This window comes from Pseudonaja textilis, chromosome 1, assembly GCF_049901715.1.
Source record: "Pseudonaja textilis isolate UNSWEBS1 chromosome 1, rPseTex1.2, whole genome shotgun sequence".
NCBI classification, from domain to species: Eukaryota; Metazoa; Chordata; class Lepidosauria; order Squamata; family Elapidae; genus Pseudonaja; species Pseudonaja textilis.
Genome location: NC_141990.1, coordinates 66269499 through 66287743, shown reverse-complemented (window position 1 = coordinate 66287743; position 18245 = coordinate 66269499). Strand labels below are relative to the sequence as shown.

The 18245-nt window shown below is 34.4% G+C and overlaps 2 long non-coding RNA genes across 2 annotated transcripts in view; one reads left to right on the top strand and one right to left on the bottom strand.

Moving 5' to 3' along the window:
• Window positions 1-18245, bottom strand: part of LOC148127648 (uncharacterized) — a 76497-nt gene that overhangs the window by 6399 nt on the left and 51853 nt on the right. Inside the window, exon 2 of the long non-coding RNA XR_015744230.1 lies at window positions 6737-6816. This is a non-coding gene — a long non-coding RNA (uncharacterized LOC148127648). The remainder of the gene's footprint in view (window positions 1-6736; window positions 6817-18245) is intronic.
• Window positions 1-18245, top strand: part of LOC148127649 (uncharacterized) — a 58853-nt gene that overhangs the window by 16347 nt on the left and 24261 nt on the right. Inside the window, exon 2 of the long non-coding RNA XR_015744231.1 lies at window positions 9666-9788. This is a non-coding gene — a long non-coding RNA (uncharacterized LOC148127649). The remainder of the gene's footprint in view (window positions 1-9665; window positions 9789-18245) is intronic.

The window sequence follows — 18245 nt, the reverse complement described above, 5'->3', positions numbered from 1 at the left end:
ATCATTATTTGAATTTTTGAACAATTGTACCCATGTTAAATTGAAAGGTTCTATGTGGAATTTCATTCATCCAGTCATTTGTAGCCATTCTACAATAAGTTTTCTTCTTTTCTTTTTAAACTAAAATAGTACAAATATTCTTCATTGTAGGATACACCTTTCCTCCACCTTGAAATTTCCAGTGCTATTGGTTATTAGTACCTGTTCATTGACAGAAAGATAGGAAAAACTTGTATTCAGAACATTTGTTCAAGCATGCTATAATTGATTAGTGTACATTATTCAGTTCTGAGAGGAGGCCAGTGCCTTCTGCCAAAATTATCTCTGGAGGGAAAATATTCAGATCCCCAGTGCAACACTTCCAAATGCATATTCTGGGCTTAATGGGTCTGCAGTAGCTCTGCAACCATCCATATGTTCTTCGGCAAAAAGTTAGTGTAGATAGTCTACTGATATCCTTAACATATGCAGATATCAATGCAATTCTGTAAGTTTTCGAAATAAATACCATCCTCATAGATTAGACAATACAGTCCTGAATTCTATGCCAGCATAATCTTTGTCAGATGAAAGGAAGTTTCTCTGTATCAAGAACATGTTATTTTTGATACACATTTCCAGAAATGGACAGTAAATAATTTCTTCTTTGAAGCAGGTTATTTCCTGCAGCAGGTCTCTTTTGTTATATACTGAGTAGAACTTGACAGAATGGATCAAGACTGATGACTAAAAGAATCTGAGAATTGAACAAGGCAAACTTCATCACTTCAATCAACAGATCAGTACTATTTATTCTGAAGTTTTTCTGACAGAGAAAAAACCCTAAATATCTCCTTGCACGTTCAAACTACCATCACTGATTGACATGCAATCTGACCCAGAGTCAGTACAATGATTAAACGATGATTGAACCCTGTTTCAAAACCTGATTCAGCTATGAAGCACTTTGAACCAGTTGCTATCTCTAGCTTAAACTACCAAGAAAATTTTCATTAAGATAACCAAAGGCTGGACAGGGAAAGGAGAGAAGAGATTATGTATGCTGCTTTGAACTTCTGGATGAAAAGTGAAATATAAATTCAAGAAACAAAATAAATTTCTGTTCCCCACATTCTCACTGGTCCATAGCTTCCATTAATTCCCACAATCTATTGCATCTGAATATTTTGGAAAGTGTATTGGCAGCCCAAATAGAGCTCTGCTATTTAGCATAGTTGCTTATGCCAGCAAATAATTTTCTCTGAAGAACACCAGTGCTCTCAAATTTAGTTCTCTAGAGTGGGGAATAGAAATTTTCGTGCCTGCACTCTTTACACTAGTGAATATCTTCTGCTAGTCTACATCTCTGTGAAATCTCATAGCTTAATTAATGTAAAATTGCTACTTTTAGAACTACAGCTCATTGGACCTAATAAAAGTATTTTCCAACTATGTATTTTGCACAAAGGGGATTTTTCATGAATGAACATGATTATTCTTGTTTTAATATGCCTTGAAACTATTGAACACAATTATTCAGTCATATATGTCACTAGTCAAAAAGATTTATATTAACCTGGAATCCTTCAGGTACTAGAAAAGACTACAGTTTAGCTTCAGTTGATATTTTTGCAAACAAAATGCAACATCCAATAATTAACCTCAGATTTATTTATCAACATAATCTTAAGAGTTTTGCTTACCTAAGAGATAATTACAGTAAGCTTTAATGTTTTCAGAAAGGGATACAGCATCTCACCTAATTTTTGGGATTTTTGTTTTTTTCTCCAACTCTTGTTTTTTGCACAGTATCTGAAGAGTCATTGTGCATTAATAAATTCATAATTTCAGCTATGTGTTTTGCATTGTTTCTCATAGATCAACATGGTTTGTTTTTAAAAATAATATATTACTTCTAAGATTAGTTATTATTTTACAGTATGTGTGTTTGAGTGAGTGAAAGAAAATATATTGTGAGTTTTTAATCCTGCTTTACTTCCTGTTTTCTTATCAACTCAATATCAATTTGATGAGAAATGTGCTACTTGAGTAGAAATTAGGACATCGAAATGATGGTGTAAGCGCAACAAAAGTTATTTTCAGGTAATCTGATTTAAAAATTACACATAGTTTAGTCTTCAGCTAAGAGCTATCTTAGTCCAGAGATGCTATAAGTATCTAAGATTGTTAAGTCTTTACAGTTGCAAACTATTCTGTCAATTATTATTGATCATTGCTCCATAATATTGTTCAATTCTTCATTCACTTCTTACTGACCTGATGAACCTCATTTTGTTAGGATTCTTTACTAGCAAATCTATGTGGTCACTAAGAGTCAACAATGATTTAGCACATAATCAATAGTGTTATTATAAATGTATATTTGAGGCATCAAAATGTTACTTGCCTTGTCCTATGTAAGTCTGATATCTCTGCATTTAATACTTTGTCTAGAACTGTCAGACTTCCTCTCAAGTAGCTGGTTTTATTTCAGGTCTATAGTCAACATCTGTGTGAATCTAGGTAGATAAAATCTGTAACTACTTCAGTTTCTTCACTGTACATTTCCTTGGATTGTTGATATATTTTTTGTATTGACCAGCTGATTAGCTTTTATATCTCTTATTTCTCCTTCATCAAGATATTCTTTAAGTTTCTCACATCTAGACTTTGTTGGAAGAAATATCCATCTGGGTTCAGTTCCAAGTGGAAGAAAGACACTGGAAAGATGGACACTGCTTGGAAGGATAGTTTAATGGTGGACAGGACCACGTGTGGTTTGAAGTCCTGGGCAAAAATCAGCACATGGGTGAGAGAGGGAGAGAGATGTATATCCTCTGTTGGACTTCGAACTTGCTTCATGTTCCTGTGACAAGAAATGTAATCTGATTTGTCATCAGACTCCCATGGAGACATGCAGGGGTAACTTTGTAGGTTGTCTTGAGTTCCAGCCTTGGTTGAATCTTGCTGGGTGATGTAAAGAAGTGGCTTTGAGCAATTCCTTTTATGGCTTAATGCTTTGTCCTAGTTTGGATTTTGAGTGAGGGCTAATCATATCGCTCTGGAGCTGAAGGTCTTAGATAAGCTGGGGCTGAGTTTCTGTGTTCCTTAAGATTTGTATTTCTCTTTTAGGGGAAATATTCTGCCTTTTTAATATTTCCTAGAATATTTCATTTTTCTAGGAGAGGGATGGGTGCTAACTTTCTACAACTTTAAAATGGTATCATTAGCATTTCTGATACTGTTGTTTTTCCTGCAATTTTAATTCCAATTTCTATTTCTTCTAGTCCAGAATTTTTCATTATGTGTGTGTTTAAATTAGTGAGATAACAGTATGAAACATTGGTTGTTTTCCTTTCCAATTTTGAATAATTTAATCATTCCATGTTCCATTCTAATTATGTATCCTGGTCATCAGACTTTCATAAGCAGATCAGATGACATACAACCAAAATGTCAACTAAAAAGATGCTCCTTTGGTCTTTTTAGCTGCCAGAAAAAGGGAGTGGGGGAAAACAAGGCATTCCTTAAATGCCTAGATAATCACCACAGCAGCCCAAAGTTGTGAGATCATAAAAAGGTTATTGGAGAACATGATGGATGACTCTTGGAGATGGATGTGTCCCATTGGAGAAGTCACATCCAGGGGGTGAGGGGAAGACCAGGGTCAAGGGGGAAATGTATGATGTAATTTAGTATCAGCTGCACCCAGCTAAACACCAACATGGCCACTTCTAATAAATCAATTTTCTTTTCTCTGAGATGCGGCTAGAGACTTTTGATTTGAATGAGGGTGGATTTGTTAGAGCCCTGACACATATTTTTAATATCTATTTTCACCTTGTTGTAAGTGTAATAAGAAAGTAAAATAAATATCTTTTAAAATTCCTTTGCTTTTTCCATTATCCATCAGATCTTTGCAGTCTTGTCCTGCTTCTGAATCTAGCTTCTACAACTGGCAGCTGTTTTTTCTTGTATTGTTAAAGTCTGGATTGCAGCTTCTTGAGCATTGTCCTTCTAACAAAGGAGGTTGTGAATTGTTTGATAGCTTCAACACTCTTTTACATTAGCCCTTTTTGGTATTGGAGTATAAATTGATCTTTTCCAGTCCCTCAGCCATTGCTGTGTTTTCCATATTTGGTTAGAAATTTCAGTGGCACATTGCTGCAATATTAGTTGGTATCTTATCAATTCCTGCAGCTTTGGTTTTTTTTTAAACAAATTTTATTAATTTTCAAAGACAATACACAAACACACAAAACATAAAACATAAAACATCTTTTCTGAAAGCTGCTTGATCCCAGGTTACATCTCTTCGTACAGACACAAATTCAAATTCATGTTCATTTTACATACCATTCCATATCTTATTACTATTTTCCATTTTCTATATAGCTTCTTGCCTTTTTTAACTTTCTTAATTTTATTTTATTTATCTCATCTCAGTTCAAATCATAATACTTATTATTCTTTGTCTGTTTTTCCAGCTATCTATTTCTCTTTTCTCTTTAAACAAAACTTCTCCTGTACACTGATTGGAGTGTGACGCCTTTAACTCTTCTCCCTAAATTTATAATACTTAATATAATACATGACTTCCACTGGGATTCTGTTTAATACATTCTAAAATTACACATTATATTTTATAAAAAGAAATTTTTTTATAAGTATATAATATAATTAAACAACTATCAATGCCAATACAAATCTAATCATTAATATTAATATTCATTTATATCTTAAACATTTTACACGTTACTTTTCAGTTGAATATCATACTTTTATGGGAACACTTATACTTTCCATAGTTATTCCCCCCCCACATCACATATTTTAAATCACTGTATCATTAAAATGTTCCCATTTCCTCCTACTTCAATTCTCTCATTTATTTCATTGCCTTCTTTTTATTCACAAAAAATTCACTAAGTTACACTAAATATTTTATCCCATTTTTTGATCACATGTTGTTTCCACAAATATAAGAATACAATCTTATGTACCTTTGCAGAACCCCTTTTTCAATTAAATTTACCCATTATCTCTAAATGGATCTTGTTTCTTTACATCTTGCTCCCTACCATTAAGGCTTCTCATCCCTTCCTTCCTCCCTCGCTTGTTCTTCTCCCTGCCCTTTTTACCCCCTTGTCTCCCCACCTCCCTTTTCTTCTTCTGCTTTTTCCCTTTCTGTTGTTTTCTAACATTATATCCACTTTTCACCTTATTTTTCTCTTTTTTGGTTGTTTTTTCAAGTCTTAAAGTCCCCCTTTTCTTTTCCTCTTTCTCCCTTTCTTCCCCCCAAAGTTACTTGTTCATCAAAGATGGCTTCTTCTTTATCCCAATCATCTTGTTGCACAGTCAGTTTCTCATAAGTGCAAATCACCATTTCTAAAAATTGAAAAAGAGTGCCAAGAGAGTCTTTCCCTTTTTGTTCTTCTTCTTTGTATTTTTTGTATTCAATTTTCAATTCATCCACAAGCGATGCCATTGTAGAAAGAAAAAGTTTTTCCAAAACAACCACCCAAGTGTTTTTAGTCAAAGATAATTCCCAAAAGTCCCAAATTCACCAAACAATCCAAATAAGCTGTTTCTTTTAGCACTTTCTTCTTTCTTCACTTTTTCTTTCTGGGGTTACTGTTTAGTTACAAAGTTCCAGTTAAAATATATCTTTTAGAAGTCTTGTTAGTATTTAATAGTTCTTTAAGATTCTAGGCAATCTCCTCCTTACTTCCAAATCCTGCTCCAATTCTTTTCCTCTCCCTTCCCACTTACAGCAAAAAATTTTTTTTTAAATATTCAGAAATCCTTATTCCTTTAGCATTTAATTACCTATTAGTGCCAATGCGGGTTTTTCTGATTTCTCTTGCATTTCTATTCGCTGTCACGTTAGGAAGGAGAGTGAAAAAAAACAAACTTTCCCTTTTAACTTCCATTTGCCGCTTGTAAATCTCTGGAAATGATGTATCTTTCACAAATTTTAAGTTCCAGGGTACTTTCATTGATACTTTGTCCCGGTCAGCAAAAAAACCTTTCACTTCTTCTCAACTCCTCCTACACTTTCTTTTTCCGGCTGAGCGCTTCTATGTGGCGGCCATTTCTGACCGCCGCTCAGCTGCCTTCGGAAAAGGGGGTTTAGCCAGCTAGAGAAGAGAGGTGCAATATCTCTTGACCCTGCCAGATCCCCCCTATCTTCGCCACCTTCTACAGAGGTGGCTAGCCCTGAAGCCGGGTGGCTCAGGGCACTCCAGCAACGAGCGCAGGCAGAAACCATGCACAGTCACGGATTCCTGCCTGCCCCGAAGTGCTGCAGACCGGAACTCCAATTCCTGCAGCTTTGTTGTTATCAATATTTTCTAGGATCCATTTAATTTCACTGCCCCTAGTTCAGCAGTTAAACCTTTGTGCATATCAATAATTTTGGGATTGTTTTGATACAATTCTGCCATACCTACATGCCATCTCCTCTGTATAGCTTATTTCTTACAAAACTCTTTGCTGTCTTTTATCATACCATTTTGCATAAAATGTCCTTTATCCTTCCCATATGTTTGCTTTCCTCATATTTTTTTTGCATCATATTTCCTTGTCTTTCCTTGCTCTTCTCTGGAACTTGGTCTTTTAAGTTGAGGGTTTTTTTTCTCTTTGACACTCTGCCTTTTGTTCTCAGTACATGGTACTGACTCTTCCTAGTCAAAAGGTTCAGAGGATCTACTGATTTCATTAAATAACAAAATAGCATAAGACCATCAACACTGACCTTTTTGTATGTATGTGCGACATCACAATGAAGCACCCTTCAGCATGACACTGATTTTATCCTTTGTCTCCATCCATCTCCTGAAACAAAATTGTGAAGAATTAGGAAGGTCTAACTGAATTTTGGCATGAAGTCTTGGTCTGCAGTCCTAACTACTAATCTACTAATTTGTTTGGTGTGGCCTTGTTTCCAATTTATTCTCTGATTCTATTTTCTGCTTTGTTATTCTGACTGATTAAGAATGTAAGATATCAGTAAGACTGAAATAGCATGATCCATCCAGAGAGACTAAATCATGGCAGAGATGGGCAGCAGTGAATGGAATCTATAGTATTTGCAAATGTCATTCTCTGCTAAAATATGCCTCTATATTTAGGAAAATTGTATCCCAGGAGGAACTTACATTTAAAAATGTCTCTGTATATAATACACACACATAGACAGACAGCTAGACAGATACATAGCTCTGTCTACTAAAGAAGGAGTGCAGATTTTTAACAATTAATAATTGAAAACATTTATAGAACCAAATACACAAAGGCCTATGACATTGATACAGGCTCTAAATAGATTGACTTGTGTGTCTTAATCTTGTTTTGTCATGGTACAATTCCTGACTCATTCTATATTGCTGACCATGATTCAATCTTGCTAGACTTATTAGGATTAATATGTCGGGGGAAGCAAAAACTGAGAAGTTCATTTTCAGCAAAGAGAAATAACTCAGTCTGCCATCTTGTCATTCAGATTTTTCCAACCTCAATGAAGTAGTCCTAACATTTATTGAACTAAGGGTTTCAGTAAAATCCCCGATCATCCTTTCCATGTGTTGTGCTAGGGACTGGTCCTTCAGATAACTTAATTTAAATACCAGTAAGACATAACAGGTGGATGTGGCATATGACAGTAGGAGGGAAAGGGAGGAGAAGGCATGTGTAGCAGTAATAAGAACATAAGATTATGTAGATGTGTGGCGTGCATAATTAACAGTTATTTTTTTAAATGATGGGTTTATGGGCAGGTTTTTTGTTTTTATTTTGTTTTTGTTATACTAGAGGAATAGTTTCATGATAAGACAGCCTACCTATTATTAGTTTTTAAAACAATTATCAAGCATATTTACACAAAAAATCTCTTCCTTTAGAATCAGGTGAGGGAGACTTGGCAAGAGACACTGTATTATTGATAGAGCAATGTAAGTATTAGAATGATAGAGGAGTTGACATATGATGGTCAGAAATTTTTGTACAAAAATTTGTATATATAAATTTGCAGAAATGTTACTTCGTTTTTTACTTCTGTTTTATGGCAATTGGAATGCCATGGCCAATTACACTGTATTCAATATATTTATATGTAAACAATAAAAAAATATTCCCAAAAACCCCCTCTTCCTTTATTTTATTCTGGGTATTTTAGATATGCCCAAGAAATCTCAAAAACACTTTGGTATTCTAAGTTCTAAGAGATGCATTGAAGAAATTGTGCATAAAATAAAGGTTCTTTTTAAAGAAAATATTTGATATGTCTGTCTGTAGAGTTTCAGTACTCGAGCAGGTTTGACCTTTTTCTCTACATATGCTTTAGATGGAACAGAGGAAGCTACCTTACATAATTCAAGCCTTTGGTCCATTTATACCCACATTATAAACAGACACTGTCAGCAGCTCTCCAGGTTTCAAACAAGAGTCTTTTCTTGCTGTGTCAAGATGCCAGGGACTGAAACTAGCATGTTCTGCATGTAAAGCATTTGCCACAAAAGAATGAGATAGACAGCATTCCATTTCAGCAATTTTCCTGGCATTGAAAACAAAAGGCTTCACCCTTGTTTGGTTCCGTATCTTTCTCAACACCACTTCCTTGGGGAAATGGAGTCTGTATTTGTTTTAAAATAGGGTATACCTTCAATGTTAGTTCCTGATTTCCCATATTCTATCTTTTGTTTTCTTCATTAGCTCTAAAAAAATCTGGCCTTGTCTAATGTTCCTCATTTGTTTTCTTTCACTAGGATTCTTTTGTGGATAATGAATTGTCAATTCTATTGATTTCAACAGGTTAGAAGCAGTTGCAGGATGCATTTAGACAAATGGTTTTGTTCATTTACCATATAATATTATATCTCAGGCAAGCTGTTTGTAGAATCTGGATAAAATATACAAGCTTATTCTCTACAATCACTCCAGTATTAAAAGTTGTTAAGTAAGACACAAAATTTTCATAAAACCTTTGAAAATATATCATATCCTTGATAAAAAATAAATACACCTTTGTTGTCTTTTTATTACTGGTGAACAATATTTATCCCTTTCCTTTAATTATTTGTTCCCAACACTTAAACTAAAGTATGAAACCTTAAAGATAATGCTTTTTTTTTGGCAAACAGTAATTTAAAGAGTTAGACTTTAAAAAATGGACTGAATCAAAAAATGTAAGTATGAAAAAGCAAAGGGGAGCAGAATTTGAGTTCAGTCTACTAGTAGGAGATACAATTTAGAACAAGCAATCAGTTTAGGGAAGAAAGACATTAGAACAAATGTTACTTGCATCTTTCAGATAATGCTTGTGAAGTGAGTCAGAAGATTACTTTGTTCTCAATTTGATGAGTTGTACCATTTTTATTAATTATGCAATGTAATATTCACATATAAAATTTATATTTAGATTACTGTTTCTTTAAAGAGCTTCAAAATTGCTCCAAGAGTTTGTTTGCTTTGTTTAAGAGATAATGACTTGATCAAAACTATTGAATGGAACACTGAAACAATCAGACTTTTCCGTTCTCAGTGAGCACTCACCAGCTAAATTGTTACAACCATGTTTGTTGCCTATTGAGGAAAATGTCGGTTTAAAAGAGATGTCTCCTCTTCTTCTTTTAATCTTTCTATTGTAGAATGTTTATTATTTCTGTCTTTTTTTTTTTTACCTCTAGGAAGGAAACAAAGATGGGATAAGATGGCAGAGAAGGAAGAAACATTGAAATGGCCTTTATTCCAGATCAGTGCACAAGCTTGAACTTGAGAAACACTTAACCTGCTTATTGGTATTGCCACAGGTAGAATAGCATTCTCAAGACATGAATTTGTTTTGCTTGTGTTTTGTTTGAAGGTGGTCGACTATTGTATTTCCACGCAATAACCTGGGGTTATTGTATCTGTATTGCATAAGAAATTATGGAAGATCTAATCTGAAAATGAAACTACAGCTTAATTTAGAGGGGGGGTACTACTCCCCTGAGAAATATCACCTGACTTGCTCTTTTGGGATGGTCCAGATCTACGTTTTGTTGCTTCTGGGACCTCAGATAGTTGCTCCAACCAGAAATGCCATTTTGAAATGGGTTCTTTTTGGGGGCTGGTGTATCGGTTAGAATTCTTTTGTGGGAAGATGCATCTGACCATAGTCATGTACCTACCTTGCTTACCTTCTGGTTAGACTGCTGTCATGGGGCTGCTCGGGGTTAAGGAAATCAATTGTAGAAATTGCAGCTGATTCAGATTGCATCTACCAAGCTGATCTTTTTGTTGTGCTTTTTGCTAAATTACGCTATTCTAGTTTTATGTTAAATATAATGGCTGTTAAATAATTTCAGAATGCAGACAAATGTGGATAATATTAAGTATAGCATATTTTGGGTGCAAAATCCTAGCCCACAGCTAGGTGGGAGAATAAACATACTTAATATTTTCAGCAATTCTTTGCTGCCATCAAGTGGTCAAGTCATACTTTTATTATAGTCCCTGATAATAACTAATAAATTCTAAATGTTTTAGGCACAGAATATTTGAAATGTGGTTCCTTCCATTCCTACTGTGTATAAATCCCCTTATATATTGAGTTAATTTTTAGTTTCCGTGTTCCATGTCCCATCATCTGGAAAGATTCACTTGATGTAAATACCAGACAGAACCTTTCCTTCCAACAGCATTGTTTTTTTAAAAAAATGAGAATGAATGCCTACCAAAAGTTGTAAAACATTTCAGGCATTGTGTTTATTAACTAGGAGAGTTATTTATTTGATAAATAACTTTTATGATATAAGCTTCTGTAAGAGAATTTAATTCTTTATTTTTAGATGGTAGAAAAATATAAATATGCCTTATTAAGAAAAATGTAGTAGAACCTCTTAAGAGGCATTCATATTTCTGTATAATGAATTCTTTTTCAATCCATGCCTTATTAGTTTGTACTATTAGAGGTGTAAACATTATAAATATACATATGCCTACTTAGTTCACAATCTAAAGGAGGGGGGAAAAACATAAGAGATCAGAAAAATATATTCTATGGTAATCTGAGGAACGTGGTACAAACTAAAAAGGCATGGCTTTTAAAAGACTTTATTATACAAATAACTGCGCTAGTTTTGGACGGATTGTAACGTTCATTCAAATTCTATAGTAATGGGCTTTTTTCTTGTCAGGATCATCTGTTTTTTGAAGAAATATTTGCCAATGCATTTTGTTCTGTTTGTTTTCAGGTTTGCATTGGTAAATAGTTTAGGAATCCCTTGAATCAATGAAAAGATTAAAATCATAATAGAAAAAGAATTAAAGGATTATGCCATATGACTTTATAGGGCACTATTCCACTATGATCTGGGACCTATGCCAGTTCCAGAAAACCTAATGCTATTTGCTTTGATGAGGCTACTCCAATGCTTAAATTACTTATTCATAGTGCATAGCTTTGTTCAATTAGTATCTGTATTCTGTGATATTTGCAAGTTTTCCTCTAAGTATATATTTAACCACAGCCAGTTTAATGAACGTATGGCAACCACAGTTTATCTTCAAAGTGCTTTGGAGTATGTATTTTTTGTGTGAATTCTTAATTTTCTCTGTAACAGCAAGCAAGCAGTTTTAATTAACCTGGTATAACTATCTACCACCTTCTGTTTCCATAATCACTATTTCCAGCATGGGTTAAAATCTCCACTGTACTCGTATGCATGTATTGAAAGATGAAAATTTTCCATTATTTAATTCCTCTGTATCCTGAAACTAAATTCATTATTTTATGGCTGCAATTCTCGACCTACTTACCTGGAACCTCACTCAATATAATGGGACATGTTTCTGAATAAATATGCATAGTTTGAGGTTCCATAGGATTTACTGGTAGAGTTTTCCAGCACCTTCATATGTCTACAATTCCATTATTCAAAGATATAGAAAGAGATGGTTTGGAACCAGTTATACTTACAGACCTAGTGTAGACATAGCTTTAGCAATAAAGGCAATTCACTATAGCTAAGTGGGATTGACTAGGCAGGAGGTATTTAAGAACTATATGAGGTCTAATGGGAAGACAGATGGCAGCTAACTTGGTTAAAAGTAGTTTACCCTGGGGAAAATGCCACAAAAAACAGTAATGGAAAAAACATGAGGCAGAACTCCATAAGAACTTATATGCAGTTGCTAAGGGAGATCTTGTCTCTTGTCTCCCAGCACAATAATTTGAAAGGACAAAGATCCCAAGTTTCATTTAGCCATTTTGGTTGATAGCAACATCTCTAGAATTTCAACCCATAGTGAAAAGTAGGGGGGAGGGCATTGAGTATATGAGGGTTGATAACAAATTTATTATTTAAAATTGAACTTTTTTAGACAGAAACTGTTATCTGATAAATTTTCGGGTGAGGTGCCTAATAGAAATATGGGAAGTGTTCTACACTAAGTCAGATCTATTAATCCACAATGGCATGGAACAGCTCTTAAATTAAATCAGATTATTTCCTATCTCCATCTTCTATATGCAACTCAGATATTTTAACCCTGAAAAATGACTCTTCCCTAAATCACAGGCATTTATGAAATCTTAGCATTCAAAAGGACTTTCAGCTCCAACCTTCTTCCTAGTGCAGGAATCCAAATAAAAGCATTCCTGACAAATAGTTGTCTAACCACCTCCAGTAAAGGAGATTATTACTTCTCTAAGAAAATGATTATAGAACTGAACTGCATTAAAATTTAGAGAATTTTCCTAGAATTCAGTTGGAATCCACTTTCATAATTTTATTGATGTTTTATTGGGTGACATATTTGGGGGTATTTAAAAAGTACTATCTTATCATCTTCCCAAAGCTAATTGTTCCCAGTATCTTCTCTCTCATCATATGATATCATTCTAATTCCCAATTAATCCTTGTTTGCATTATTCTCAAAGGTTTTCAGGCCTAAGAATAAACATAATAGTGTCATGAAGATGAGATATGATCGATGTAGAGCAAAGAGGAACTTAGCCCTATGATTTGATAGCTACTGTATATCTAAAAATGAGATAAGATTAACAAATCCATGCTGACTCCTAGCAATTGTTGCATTGTTTTCTAGATGCTTTCTGATCAATCTCTTTATGAGCTGGTCTGGAATCTTTCCAGGAAGGAACATTAGACTGACTGGTTTGTATTTCTTCAAGATTCTCCTTTCTCCTGTTCAGGAAGATAGGAGCAATAGTTTTTCTTTTCCATCTTTCTGACAGTGAGAACAATCAACCAATGGAACAGCTTGCCCCCAGAAGTTGTTTGAGTGCCATCACTTGAGACTTTCAAGAAGAGATTGGACTACCATTTGTCAGAAATGGTGTAGGTCTCCCGCTTGGGCAGGGGGTTGGACTAGATGACCTACAAGGTTCCTTCCAACTCTGATTATCTGTTATCTGTTATCTATCCAACATTTAATCTGTTTTCCAAGTCATCAGCAAATCCCTTCAAAATCTTAGGATGCATTTTATCTGGGCCCAGAGATTTAACTATAGTAGAAGTAAATTGGTATTATTTGACATTATTCTATGAATCTGAAATTTCTATTCCATGCTCTTCATCCTGCTCTTCACAATTGCCAAGTGGAACACAAACTTTCTATGTAGACAAGATTAAGCTGTAATAGGATAGGTTAGCTTCATTTAACAATTAGTTAACAACTTGGGGGCCCAAAAATAGTTTTGCATTTCTTTCTTCATCAGGCAATAGATTTTTCTCTCATCCTTTTACTTTAAATATATTAAAGCAAGGGGATGTCTTTGTTCATGTTCTTCACTACTCAGCTTGTTCCGAGCATTCTCTAACTACATAATTCAAGGCTACCTATATGTATTGTTTCTTGGTGATCTATTCTTTTCACCTAGTATATCTCCTTTATTGTCTTCAGATAATTAATTTGACATGTACTCATACTGCTGGTTTTCTGTTTGCAGTTGTATAAACAATTGTGTCACCTTTTCAAGGAGCTCTCACTTAATCTTGAACAATTTTTCTTATAAATAATTCCTGCCATAGTGCTTGGATTACAGCTATCCCAATAGATTATTGTTCAACATATGCTTAAACTCATCCAGTGAGAAGGTGCTCACTACTTCTCTAAGTCTATTTCTCTTGGTTCTTCGTCTGAATTGCCCTTCGTATTAGGTATTTATTTATTAAGTTTATATGCCACTGATCTCACTGTTGAAGTGACTTTGGGCGGATTACATTTCTAACTTCTAAACAGAATTTGCTCTCTTTTAATTTAAATCTTTTATTGTGTGTCTTGCATTTTAGAATGAAGTACACACCTTAAACTTCTTATGTATATTATTGCACAACAACTATTTTAAGAATAGTATCATAAACTGAATCTCTTCCCTTCTTTTTTCAAGGCTGTATATACTCATTCTCAATGTAGGAGTTAGTTTTCATTCTGTCTGTCACTCTTGCTGTTATTTGAAACAGATTCTGTTTAGATCATTTTGAAATGTGGTGCTCAAATCAGAATAGACAACTTTAGATGCAGTGCTGAGGAGATGAAAACTATCCTATCCTATGAATTAAAATTATATATCAAATGAGGCAGCTTAAAATGCATTATGATTCTAACACTTAAGCATGACAACTTTTAAGTGAAGACCTTCCTGGTCTACATTTGTCTATATAATTTCACACAGAAATATCAGTATTGGTGAAAAATCTACATAATCATTAAAACAATTTCAAGCCCTATGATGTGCGGTAACTTTATTTCTACCCATCACCCACAATGATCTTTATAATCTTTAGGAAGGGAAACATTTCACTGAGATAGAACTAGCACTTGGTTTAATATGATCAGAATAACCTTGACAGAACACATAATGAAAAAAGTTGTTTTTCCAGATAGAAGATGGTTAACTAGATGTTAAGCAATTGTAATTGTGACTTAGTAATGATTCCATCTTTTTAAAAAATGTGAGATAGAATCTACCGGCTAAAACTAATGAGCACAAAACTACATTGATTTGGCCTAGGGTGGACAAATAGAACATCTGGCATATTTGGCACCAATGACACAGCTGGCATTGTTGGAACCATTTCTGCAGAAGGTACAGATGCAGAAATGGGAGAATTGGTACAAACAGTGCAGATGGAACAGTTGGAACAGATGACAGTGGGCAGAGCTGGCGATGCTGGCACAGGTGTCATAACCTCAACAGCTGGCACAAGTTGTGACAATCCTGGGATTTCTTAGTGCAAGGCACATGTTCATTTTGGCTTTGGTTACAGAGAGATAAGAGCATTTTATAATTAGTAAATGTGCCATTTGAAAAGGAACTCCCCCCACCCCTATCCTTAAGGACATCTACCTCCAACTGTTAAAGCTTGGAATGCAGAATATTTTTGCACATTATAATTTCCCAGAGAAAGCTGCAATTGATAAATACAGATTTAATAGAAGGCAATTAGACTTTTTAAATTCTCATACAGCTAATAATCATGGACAGGGTTTCTTTATAAGAGTTCTATTGAAAAACATGTTCAGTTCTATATCCTGATTGTGGAGATTAAAGCAAGCTTTGTCTTAATGCCAGAGCATGTTTACAATCAAATTGGTGGGTTATAGTTTCCTATACTCTCCTAAAGCATAGTGTTTAGTAATTAAATGGAGGCTGACAATCACCAATGTGAACACAACAGCATTTGATTACTTCTGCCAAAACCTGTTTGTTTAAAAATGGAACTAGATGCTCTGCTTCAATATGAAGAGGTTTATTCTCTACTGTAGAAAAGTTATAATTTTTAAATTAAGAAAAAGGATTGTTCCTTTACAAGTTTACAAGTAACTCTTTACTGTAGAAAAGTTATAATTTTTAAATTAAGAAAAAGGATTGTTCCTTTACAAGTTTACAAGCAACTCCTAGTAGGCTGAAGAAATAAATCAGATGATAATATATGGAAGTTCTCAAAGTTTCATCCAAGTCTAACATATGGCCATCTAGGGGCTAGATCCAGACTTTGTTGGTAGTTGTTTACTTCTATTGATTTCAATGAGATTTATATTGTTTAGGGAGAAAAGCTCATGGTTAGCTTAGGTTGGATCCAGCACTTTCTGCCTGTCAGGCAGAAACGAACACTTTTAAAAGATTGGACCCAGCACATGTAGATGGATTCCTTAAAATGTATCTAAGCTTCATGGGATATTCTCACTAAAAACAATCTCAAGTGGGCTTGAAGAAATTTGTTATTACTGCCTAGATTAAGGGTTTTCAACTTTTTTTCAGGCTGTGGAATACAATACTTAAAAGAAAATTGGCTGTGCATGAATGAACTTTTTAGTTCTTTTTGCCTTTTCTCCTTGATCTCTCAGAGAACCCTAAGTGTAAAAATAAAAAAAAAACCTCTGACCTAGACAATACCAATTCAGAATGCATCCTAATTACACAAATATATTTGATTATTACATTTATGAAATTTGTTTGCTGCCCATCTCACCATGCAGTGACTATATGCTAACTAGCAGCAGTAGTAAGAGACAAAACAAGGACCTGATTTCAAAATAACAGAATAACAGAGATGGAAGGGAGCTTGGAGAAGTTCTAATCCAATCTCCTGCTAAAGCAGAAAATCCTATATTTCAGACAAATGGTTGTCCAATCTCTTCTTTACTGAGATAGAATAGCTCAGGAATAACTCTTGGAATAACTCTTTCAGATCAATAAAAAAAAAATATTTGGCATTGCACGGAATCAAGGGGTGCAGCAAACATTTGAAGAAATTTCATACAGGCATTCAAACCCAGCATAGAGTCTGATAAAGTTTGGTAGAATTTATTTATCTATTGAATGAAAAGGTAGGAGAGCAGATAGTTCTAGGAATAACACCCTAATCACATTCCTACCGTCACATGCCTACCATCCCTGTTCTATTGTTTCTTTTATATATTTTTTATTTTTCTTATATGTATCCATGTATTCCTAACTACGCTTTTACTTATACCTATTATCTTGTAAGCAATTGACAAATTCCCCAGCTAATTAGGGTGCTGCCTCTTTTCATCAAGCTGTGGAATGTAGAGAATCAACAGTCTTTGTCACTGGTTGTGAAAAATAGTGAATAACAAAGTTCCCAAAGTCAGATTTAGTTCAATAACTCTCACAATGACATTTGCATTTCAGCAAGTCAGTCAACTTCTGGAATGTGCTAGGTTTGCCATTATTATCCCTTTTAGCAACTGCAAATATAAACTCATCCCCCTCCCTTTCCATACATATATCCAGAAAGACAAACGCCAGTGGGTGAGTTCTATGTAGCAGCTGCTACTGAATGTCTCAGGTTGGGGGGAAAAAAAACGATGTCTTTAGTTTCAAATAAACTAGCACATGTCAGTAAGTGTTTGCTACTGCTTATTTATCCTATTGGCAACTTCGTTTTTAACAATTTGCTCTATATTCATTTTTGGATTTTTTTATAACACGTATATCCTATTTTGGTGCTGTTGGTAGTGAAAAGTAGCAGTTGGGTTCAATAGACCTGGTCATAAATGGCCTAATTTTCCAGAAAATTTGTGAGCATAGAAATTGGGTGAGCTGGAGAAGGAGATATACTTTAACCATTTTCTAAGTGTTTTAATGAGAAATTACATTAGGAGGACTTTACTCCTTTGGGATTTAATAGAAACATTGGAAACCATTGGATGGAATAACAGCATTGTAGGAGAGATAATTGTCAAAACAGATAAGTTATTCACTCACTTCAAAACTAAATAAGAATAAGAAAACCTGAGTCTACCCATGAGACTTTTCCAAAATTCTTTAATTTAAAATCTTATAAAGAAGAAAATCACTTCCTTGAAATGAAATGAGAACTGGTTGAAAGCAATGTAGGAAAATGTTGCTTTCCAGTGGTAAGATTCAAAGGAGGCAGATAATTTTAGCAATGAAAGAAAACATTGGCTTGGCCTGGCCGTTCTAACATTTATATAATAAATGTTGACTACAGCTTGATCTTTCAAAGTTCTTGAGTCTCCAAGAGCCTTGCTTGCTAATATTCAGAAATAAACACAGCCCTTCTAATATTGTCTTAACAATAATAAGTAATCCTAACAATAACAACCAGACATCCAGGCTTATTAAAATATCCAACTATATTCCAATGTGATACTATTGCGATTTACTAATATAAAAGTATTAAAAATACAAAAATGCTAAAACACAATCATTTAAGGAAAGAAAACTAACGGTGATATCGCCCATGATTGTAGTGGTAGCAAAGTAGAGTTTT